This window comes from Meriones unguiculatus, chromosome 21 (genome assembly GCF_030254825.1).
Source record: "Meriones unguiculatus strain TT.TT164.6M chromosome 21, Bangor_MerUng_6.1, whole genome shotgun sequence".
Classification (NCBI taxonomy): domain Eukaryota; kingdom Metazoa; phylum Chordata; class Mammalia; order Rodentia; family Muridae; genus Meriones; species Meriones unguiculatus.
The window spans coordinates 57670664-57681315 of NC_083368.1; positions in this window are offsets into that span (position 1 = coordinate 57670664).

Genomic DNA, 10652 nt, shown 5'->3' on the forward strand with positions numbered 1-10652 from the left:
ACTTGCCTGATGTGTTCTTTATTGCACTGAATAATGTCTGACAGCTTTCTAAGCACCGGGCCACCTGGCTAGTCTCTCTGTCAGGACCGTGTGGCCCCAAAGGTGATGGCAATCTGTCACGTCTGAGCTCAGCACTCAGCTCTAGGCACTCTGGGTGTAAGAAGGACCTTGCACATAAAAGCCCTAGACAGGGAAAAAGACAGTTCAACTTATGCAGAGCAGAAGATTCTCAGGGCCAAAGAAACTAAGAGGAAGATGTCTCGTCCACTAATTCTTCTTGTCCTTTTTTGATCACGACTCCCTACCCCCAAACTCCCAGCACCGAACTCATTGTTTCCCCTTGGAAATTTCTACTCAGTTCTCAAAACTCAATGCATGAAGTATTCTTTTAAAAAGGCAACACGAAGTTTAACGGTACTATTCCCCAGTTTTCATCTCTTGTGAGCTGGCTTTTGCAGGCAGATCTTAGCCTCGGGGCCTGCACGCTATAACGGCCTTTGTTTATTAGTGTCCTCTGTCACCTTAAAGTTTCATGTGTTCAAAATCTTGATTTAGCAGTGAACACGCCAGGCAGGGAGCCAGCTCTGCTACTAATTAGAATAAATCAAAAGGGGAAGAGGGGAGATAGAAACCAGGTTCCGGTGGGCGGATCTACCGGATTTAGTGACTGAGTGGCAGGTCTGAGGGTGAAATAAGAGACAAAGGTCTGGAGAAAAGCCTGCTCCGGCGGGCGGGAGAGTGGGTAGCCCCTGCTGACTGCTTCCCTTCCACTCCAGCGACCCCCACTCTGCCCCATTGTACACTTTCTCTTCCTTGAGGTCTTGATTGCTGGGAGCCAATTAACGGCAGCACCAGCCCCCTCCCCCCCTTGTCCATGAGGGTTCAAGCAGACAGGGGGTGTCATTTCACCCCGGGGAAGTTCGCCGGTGAGGGCATTCTTCACAGTTTCTTCACTCTGCAAACAGACATGCAGAGAGAAAACGGCCTCTTTCAGCAGCTGGCTCCAAGCCCTGGGGGGCATGGGAACACGTGGGAACACATGGCAACATGTGGGAAGCACTTGGGTAAGGCAGGGTTGGAGTGTGGCAGTGTGGAAAGGTGAGAGCTGGAGCCGTGCTTTGGATTTCCTATTAGCCTTGTGCTTGTAGCTCTGAGCCTGGAACCCAGCATCTGCCTGCTTCAGCCCCTGTGCTGTGCTGTGCAGGAATGGGCCACTGGGCCTGGCACCGGCTTTAGGGTTGCTTGCCGGCAAGGTAACTTCTTTTTTAAGACATGTTCTTACTAGGTGGCCTTAGCTGGCCTGGAACTCCCTGTGTGGACCAGCCTGGCCTCAGACTCTCAAGTGCTGGGATTAATGGCGTGCCTCACCATAATTACCTATAAAAATTACCCCAGCTGGGTATGGGAGGACACACCTTTAATCCCAACACTGGGGAGGGAAAGGCAGGCTGATAAATTCAAGGCCAGCTTGCTCTACATTTGGAGTTCCAGACCAAGTAAGGCTACACAGTAAGACCTTGTCTCAACAAACAGCAAGGACCCCAACCTCCAAAGTATGTCTATTTGTATAGTTTCGTTTTTTTAAAGACAGGGCCTTATGTGGGCAGGCCTTACCTCAAGCTTGCCTGCTAGGTGGGACCTAGTATATAATGACCTTGGCCTCGGACCCTGCCTCCACTGCCTCAGAGCAAGGACGGGTTCCACCACAGGCGGTCTGTAGTGTTTGCTGGGCATGGAACCCTCCTGTGTTAGGGAAGCCCTCTGTCAGCCAAGCTCAATCCTTAGCCTCCAGGGAGTAACTTTTTTTTCTGAACATTCTTAGGGAGTTTCCCTGTTTTTTGCAGCTGATATAGGATCTTCCAGAACAGGACCTTTTACTGGGGAAGTGCTTTGTAATGCTAACGTTGCTAGAGACAGAAGTGTGAATAACCATCCATCGCCTGCACACACACACACACACACACACACACACACACACACACGGCCTGGCGGCCATGGGTGCAGAAGTCTTTTGTACCCAAGGACGTGGTAGTCCAGTGCAACTTGAAGTTCTAGATTGCTCACAACACAACCCAGTGTGAAACTGTCAGAGATGAGAGGGTGGCTGGAGGCTGAGAAGAGGTCTTTGCGAGTGCTTTGATCTTTTTGTGCCCACCACCTCACCCCTACCCACTCCCACCCTCTTCGCCTTGGCCAGGCTTTGGTTGTGGTAGAATTTTTTCACAATTCAAGTCCTGGCCTGAGGGGCTGGACTTGGGACCACAGCAGGCCTTTGCCGTCCCAGCCCCCAGGTAGATTAGGTGAAGAAGAGCACGGTAAGCGGAAGAGTGAGGAGTTCCCAAGGCACCTCTGTCACCGCGCATGGGCACCACACCTGCAGAATCACGTGATAGCGTCCCCTTTTCACGTAGGCCAGGCAGCTCCGGCGGGTCTCTGTTCCTAGAAACCAAAAGAATCCACCCGCCCGCGGTTGTAGCGCTTTGGTTTTCCTGGTACCCGTGCTGTTGCCCGTCTCAAAGCTGCCAGGGTGCTGTGGCTGAGCTGAAAAGAGATGAGAATATTGGCTCCAGGCACATCCCTGGGTAAAAGGAATGCAACGTGCAACATGCTTCTCAGCTACAGGTTCAAGGACACATGCTGCTGGCTTCTCAGTTAGGAATTGCGGGCGCAAATCTTTTTAATTAGTTTCGAATGTGCGGCGTTGTAGGGCTCAGGAAGGGGAGGACGTAGGCTCGAGCTGTTAAATCATATTGGAAAAAAACACATTTTAGCTCGTACCGGGAACTGGAGGCAGAGGAAGGGTTCATATTGAGGGCAGAAGAGAAGCTAAATGTGCAACCGGGGAGGTGTGGACGGGCGAAGGTGGGTACCAGGCTGCGGAGGTGTGGAGCGCAACGCGGCGAAGGCAGCCGCCAAGCCCTGGCGGAAAGGAGAGAGGTCAGCCGTTCGGCCATCATTTGTGCACGCACGCGCACACACGCACGCCCACACATGCACGCACACGCACGTACACACACGCACCCACATGCACGCACACACATGCACGCACGCGCACACACGCCCGCACACACACGCACGCCCGCACACACACGCACGCACACACGCGCACGCACACGCACGTACACACACGCACCCACATGCACGCACGCGCACACACGCACGCCCACACATGCACGCACACGCACGTACACACACGCACCCACATGCACGCACGCGCACACACGCCCGCACACACACGCACGCCCGCACACACACGCATGCACACACGCGCACGCACACACGCACACACACGCACGCCCACACATGCACGCCCACGCACGCACACACACGCACGCACACACACACGCCCGCCCGCACACGCACGCACACACACACACGCACGCACACACACGCACGCCCAGCGGGGCAGGCTAAGGTGATACTTGTCCTATTGCTGAGGACAATCAGCAGGAATCACGTGGCTGACGGTAGATCCGGTCTAGCTTGACTGAAGGAAGGCTGGCAGGCAGAAAGTCGCCTGCCACGCGTTCGAGTGATGTCTTCGTGGGTGACACCCTCCCTCAGCTGGAAGACAGACTTCCAAGGTTATTTTCTGTCACACTCTGTCTCACAAGGGGCTGCGTCCCTGCTGGGTGCTATTCGTGGACATTTGTATATTTGAAGGTATGAGCAACTTTTTCATACAACCACATTGTTTAGTTTCAACTGCAAAATTACTTGTGTGCCTTGGTATTCGGACATTCGTTATATTTGACTATTTAGCCCTTGAGAATTCAATGTGTTGATGTTATTAATAAGAATAAATTAACCAGGTGCAGTGGCGCACGCCTGTAATCCCAGCCCGCAGGAGGCAGAGGCAGGCAGATTGATTAGAGTTCGAGGCCAGCCTGGTCTATAAAGCAAGTCCAGGACAGCTAAGGCTACACAGAGAAACCCTGTCTCGAAAAACAAAACAGAAAAAAAGTAGGTGTTATAGCTCTAAGTTAGCTGCTGAAACACACAGACAGGGAATATTTTCGCATCAGTCATGTATCTGGACATACGCCTATTGACTATTTGTGAAAACAAAAGCAAAAACGTTAAAGAACACAATGCTAAAAAGATGTATTCCTTTGACATTGTTTTATTTGGGGGCTGGAGAGATGGCTCAGTGGTTAAGAGCACCGGCCGCTCCTGTACAGAGTCAGGTTCACTTTTGAGCACCACGTGATGGCAGATGCCTGTCTGTAACTCCAGGTCCTGGGCTCTGAGTGCACCGTCTGCAGTGCTACCCACGGGCAAGACACTCACACAGGTAACACACACTCATGATGCTGGTTTGTCTGTGTGTTTGTATGTAATGGTCGTTATAATATATTGTGCATGCGAGAGAGTGCGAATGTGCCCTGGTATGCGTGAGGAGGTCAGAGGTCAGCTCTTGGCAGGTTGCTCTCCCTCCTCTTTTGTGTCGTCTTTGCTGGTTAGCGCTTTTACCCACGGAGCTGTTTGCCAGCCCAACAATCTGTTTTCATGTAGATGAACCCGCTGTCTTTAGGGTATTCTAAAGTTCTCGGTTTTCTCTGTAATGTCTTCATTTTTGTTTTAAATAGGATCTGCCTGTGCAGCCTGTATTGGCCTCGAAGTCGTGGTAATCCTCCTGCCTCAGCCTCCTAAGTGTTGGAATGATAGGCATGTGCTACTACATTCTCCCAATGTTTTAATTAGTTAATACAAGTTGAAATTAGGGACTATATTATTATCATTGTTATTAAATGTATTTTTATTTGATGTGTATTAGTGTTTTGCCTGCATGTATGTGTGTGTGAGGGTGTCAGAGCTTGGAGTTACAGACAGCTGTGAGCTGTCATATGGGTGCTGGGAATTGAACCCAGATCCTCTGGAAGAGCAATCAGTGCTCTTAACTGCTGAGCCATCTCTCCAGTCCATTTATTATTATCATCATCATCATTGCCCTTGGGAAGTGACAACCTCATCTTGTTATAACAGGTAATTTTACTGTTTTGTTTGTGTTTTAGACTCTTCTACACACTTGAGGCAACCGTTAGGTTTGATGTTGACACTTTTAGACATCTTTTTCCTCTGGGAGCTAACGTTGCTCAATAGAACTTTACTGCAAACGCATATGTAAATTGTTCAAGTGTTTGTGATCCCCCTGGAGCTGCAGTTACTTACAGGAGGTTGTGAATTGTCCAGAGTGGGTGCTGGGGACTGAAACCACGTCCTTTGGAAGAATACGGCAAGTCTTCAGTCAAGGCTGGCTTGATGCACATAGCAAGTCCAGGCCAGCCAGCACGATTTAAGTTAAAAGTAGCCAACTATGGTGGTTCAAGACTGCAATCCTAGCATTTGGAAGGCTGAAGCAGGAAGATTGTCATGAGTTTGAGGACAGCCTGGGCTATGTCGTGGGTTCCATACCAGCCTTGGCTAAAAAGAGAGCCCCTGGGTCAAAAAACAAACACAAATGTTAAAAAGTGACTTCCCCAATCATATTCAGATTCCAAGTGCTTGGTCGGTCACACATGGCTGGTGCCTGGAATGCTGAATGTTCCGCAGAACACTGCTGGTCTGGACATGGCTTGTGGATGGAGAAGGGATGAGGAAAGGGAAGGTGTGAGGTTGGGGCTTCACACCACGGTGTGAAGTGGGGGCAGCCTAGACTTCAGAGCTTGGGGCTGCAGTCAAGGATTTGTGGAGATAATACATTTTTCTTCCCAAGTGATTTACTATAAACCATATTCACACACTAGACTTTTTGCCACTCAGTGGCAAAGGCTAGCAGAGGGTGTGAATCAGACAGTGGTTGTCTGTAGACAGCAGAAGGGGGCAGCAGGGAGCTGCAAGGGTGGTAAGCTCTCGGGGCCCAAAGGCTGGAGAGCTGGAGGACTGTGGTTAACCCAGAGCTGGAGCTCACTGGTCGAAAGGGAGGAGGCAGGAAAGTGAGGCGCGGGAAGAGCTGCTGAGGAAGAAGGGTAGCAGGACAGAAGGACAGGTGCTGGGAATGATTGGCTCTAACACCATGTCAGTAGGTTTGGCCTCTTTCTTTTTACCTAAGTTATAACAAAAACAAAGAAAGTTAAAGTTATTGTCCACCAAGGGTGTTTTGGCAGTTGCCAAATCATTTAGTGCATTTCTTTCTATTTCTCCTTTCTTTTTCTTTCTTTCTTCTTTTTCTTTAATGTATTGTTTGGGTGTTAGCACTACAGACTTTTTTAAAAAAGATTTATTGATTTTGTTATGCAAACAATGTTCTGCCTGCATGTACACCTGCAGGCCAGAAGAGGGGACCAGATCTCATTATAGATGGTTGTGAGCCACCATGTGGTTGCTGGGAATTGAACTCAGGACTTCTGAAGAGCAAGCAGTGCTCTTAACCTCTGAGCCACCTCTCCAGCCCCCTCTTTTTCTTTCTTTTCTTTTCTTTTGAGATAGGGTTTCTCTGTGTAGCCTTGGCTGTCCTGGACTCGCTTTGTAGAGGAGGCTGGTCTCAAACTCTGAGGTCTCCCTGCCTCTGCTTCCCACGTGCTGGGATCAAAGGCCAGGGACACCGCTGTCCGGCGCTGAGTGCGTTTCTTCCAGCTATGGACTCATCGTTCTGCACATGTATTTTGTTCCCTAAGCGGCTTGAACATGTTCTGGGAACTTCTTTTTCTGTCTTTAACATTCTCAGGTCTTTAAACATTTCACATTTTTTGAAAACTGTAATTGTGTATGTCTGTGTGTGGGTGCACACGCTGTGTGCCCTCCAAGCCGGAGGTGAGAGGAACTGCAGTGTTGCAGGCAGCCTGGTGGGTGCTGGGAGCCAACTCCGGTCTTGGCAGGAGTCCAGACTCCTCCCACTTGGTCGTCTTTCCAGCCTGCCCGGTCTCAGCTCCTTTTCCACGCGTGTGTGAGCGCTCGCCTTTGGTTGGTGTGGACTCGCTCTGCTCTCTTCAACAGACGATTACTTAGAACGTGCTGAGGCAATCCCACTTTTCAGCATTTGGTTAATATCAACCCTAGTCCAATTTATATGAATTTAGATAGATTTATATTAATCATACTGATTTATATTAATTTATGTTGGTTTACTGTAAATCCTAGATAGATTGATTTCTGTGTTCTAAAGGTTTTCTTAGAATCAATTCCTGAACCTGCACGGTGAGAAGTCCAGACACGGAAGTCCCTGGATTTGTGCTTCCACGGTCCACTCTGGCAAAGGTACAGGTACAGTTCTCCCCTAATCTCCTACCGACTCTGAGTAACACTTTGTTTTTTTGTTTTTTCCTTCCAGAAACCAACCCATGATAGCAAACAAAAACAAGTCAAATCAAACTAAGTAACCAACAACCCCACATCCCCAGAACTAACAACTTCCATAATCTGATCGGCAAAAAACAACCAAAAATGGCATCTCACTTTTAAAATTAGCGTTTAAAAAATGGCGTGGTGGCATATGCTTGTAACCCCCAAACTCAGGGCATGGATGGATAGTTCAAAATCCCTCTCAGCGTCAGGCATTTGGGCTGGCCTGGACTATATGAAACCCCGTCTCAAACCAAAAATCGAAAAGACAAATCCAAGTGATTCTTTGATTATTCTAGATAATTATTTTTTATTAAATATGTGTTCTTGTGTGTAAATGTGCATACATGTGTGTTTGTGTGTTTGCCCACACATGTGTCAAGGTTCAAGTGCACAGGTTCGAGAGTAGTTTTGGGGAGTTGCTTCTCTCCCATATGGGTCAAGGGATCAGGAGGTAAGAACTCTTATCCACTGAGCCACCTGCCCCTTAAGCTTTGTAAGTTGTAAACTTTATGTATTTAATGTCTCAGTGCTGTACCCTGATCCCCTCAATCTTCTTTAAACGTTTGCTGTGTACGTGGGTGCGCACCCATTTTCATCATTGTTTATATTGTTTTCTTGTTTTTTTTCCAGGAAGGAGATCCTGTTGACCAAGCTGGCCTTGAACATAATTCTCCCTGCTTTAGTCTTTCAAGTGGGGGTGGTGGTGGGGGTGTTACCTGCATACCAGACGTATGTAACTATGTCGGGCAAGGCTTCGCTTTTAAACTACATTTTCTATTTTGCGGTCGTTTTAGGAATAACTGCATTTACAGAAAAGTTGCCACGATGGGACAAGGGTCTCCATATTCTCTTCCCCAGCTCCTGCGAACGCTCATCCCTTGTCAAAACACAGACATTCCTCGAAGGTTGAAAGGCGTCTTGTTTTAAAGGCGAGAGCTGAGAAACTCGGATGGAAACTTTTGTTTAAAGTTTGGCTGATTGGAGCCATAAATTCTGTGTAATTTCAGCCAAAGCGTCGTGTTCTGAAACAGTGTTAGGAGATCATTAGCTGCGGAACTCACTTGGCTACAGGCAAACATGTTCAACGCCCGGAGTTCTGACGTGGAGGACTTGGAGTCTGGAAACTGTTCTGAGGGATTTAATTTGTGGTTGGGTCTCCTCTGGTTCCATATAGCACCCCCACACACCCCCCGTGGTTCTGCTGCTTCACCTTCTGGGGTTAGAGGGCAAACCCTGAGAAGCGTGCCTAGCTTCAGTTCATCCTGGTAGAAGCAACATGCCGTCAGAACGTCAGAACCGTTTGCTCAGGGGCCGATCACCCTTCTCCTTCTAAATTACAGCTTCCCCAGGGATCCCATGATAAAGGCACATTTGCTCAAAATGGTCTTTCCCTGGGGCTGAGTAGAATTACTTGGGGTAATTGGGCCCTGTGGAGCATCAAAGCTGGGAATCAGAGCCCGAGGTCTGGGCTCTTGGTGCCTGCTCTACCTCAGACTAGCCCTGGGGGTCTGTGTGAGCCCCTTCTTCCAGGCTGTGTGTGGGTGTGTGTCATTTCTTCATCCCTAAAGCACAAGGCTGTCAGTGTCCTCTTTCTGGCTGGAGATTTTCTCAGTGACTCCCAAAAGCAGATGTTATCAGGGGCAATGGCTGTGGGACGTCACACTGATTGCTGCGATGTGGGTATAGACCTATGTCAAAACTTATCAAACTGTGTGTTTAAAACAGCAAGTTACTGTATGTCATCCTGTGTCTAGAATTAGAGAATGAAAAACACGATGCTCTGTGATATGGATCTTTACATGGCAGAAACAGAAACAGAGGCCTCCACAGCCTTCTGTCAAGGCAGCCACATTCTCTCTCTGACTTCCACTCTTCTCTTTTCTCCTTCACCCCCTTCCTCCCTCTTTGCTGATGTTCTTTCTTCCTCTTACAGGGTTTTGCTGTGTAGCCCATATTTGTTCCAGCTCAGGGTACCCCTCTCTCAGCCTGTGCTGGATTAGAGGTTTGCACCACCATTTCAGCTGTTTAGTGTCGTTTTATCTTTTTTTTCAAGACAGGGCTTCTCTGTGTAGTCCTAGCTGTCCTGGAATTCTATGTAGACAGAGCCGGCTTCAATCTCAGAGATCCACGTGCCTCTGCTTCTGGAGTGCTGGGATCAAAGATGTTTAAAGATTAAACACCCGGCTCCAGTTGTTTATTTTTAAAATTTTTATTAACTTCCTGGGAGAGGGTGTGTGTCATGGCGTGTGTCAGAAGACAGCTTTGTGGAGTTGGTTCTTTCCTTCCTCCTTTATGGGGATTCAAGAAATGAACCTTGGGTGGTTGGTCAGGCCTGTTTGACAGTGATCCAGCAGTCTCTCCAGCCATGCTTTTTGTTTTTTTAATACTTTCATTTCCTCAGCCAGGCATTATCCTCCAGCGCTCTCTCTCCTTTGGACTTAGGAGTTTTCAGCTCCAGGCTTTTCCCTGTCAATCTTCCCAGGTGCCGTGAACATGTACCATAGGTTGAATTCATTGGTAGTACAAAAATTCCCCTCTGAAAGGAAAGATAATTAACTTATTTTCCAGGACAGGGTCTCTCTGGTACGGAGCTCTACCTGTCCTGGAACTCACTCTGAAGACCAGGCTGGCCTCGAACTCACAGAGATCTGCCTGCTTCTGCCTCCTGAGAGTTGGATCAAAGGCGTGCATGTCTTAGCCTCTCCCACCTTGTGTTCGCTCATCACTAGTGCAGAGCCTCTCACCGTCAGCGCACACTCCCTGCTGTGAGCCTAAGCTTGAGGGCATCTCTTTGAGGTCGGTTTGGTGATGTTCCAGCACACTTGTTTTGCTTATCAGTAACTTAAGACAGGATGTATTACAGTCTCTGCTTGGGTTTCTCTTCTTCCTGACTTTTTGCTATTTTTCCACTGTATTTATTTTATGCACACAGGGTTTGGCCTGTATGTATGTGTGCTGCATGAGCCTGCTACACATGGAGGCCAGAGAAGGTTGTCTGGTCCCCTGGGACTGGATTTGCAGATGGTTGTGAGCTACTACGTGGGTGCTGGGAACTGAACACAGATCCTCTGGAAGAGATGCCAGTGTTCTTAACTGCTAAGCCATCTCTGCAGCTCTTTCTGCGTCTGAAGAGATAGAAAACCCAGGGTTAGCTGGGCAGCTCATCTGGTGCTCTCCTGGCTTGTGCAGAGCCCTGGCTTCATCTGCCTCAGCATGCAGTCTGCAGTCCTAGGGCTCAGGAAGGTGAAAGGTTTCAAGGTCATCCTCAGGTAGGTAGCTTGAGACCAATCTGGGCTCAAAAACAAAGGAAAGAGAACCAAACAAAAGGAACACAAAATAAAAGAATATAAACCAAAACCAATCAACCA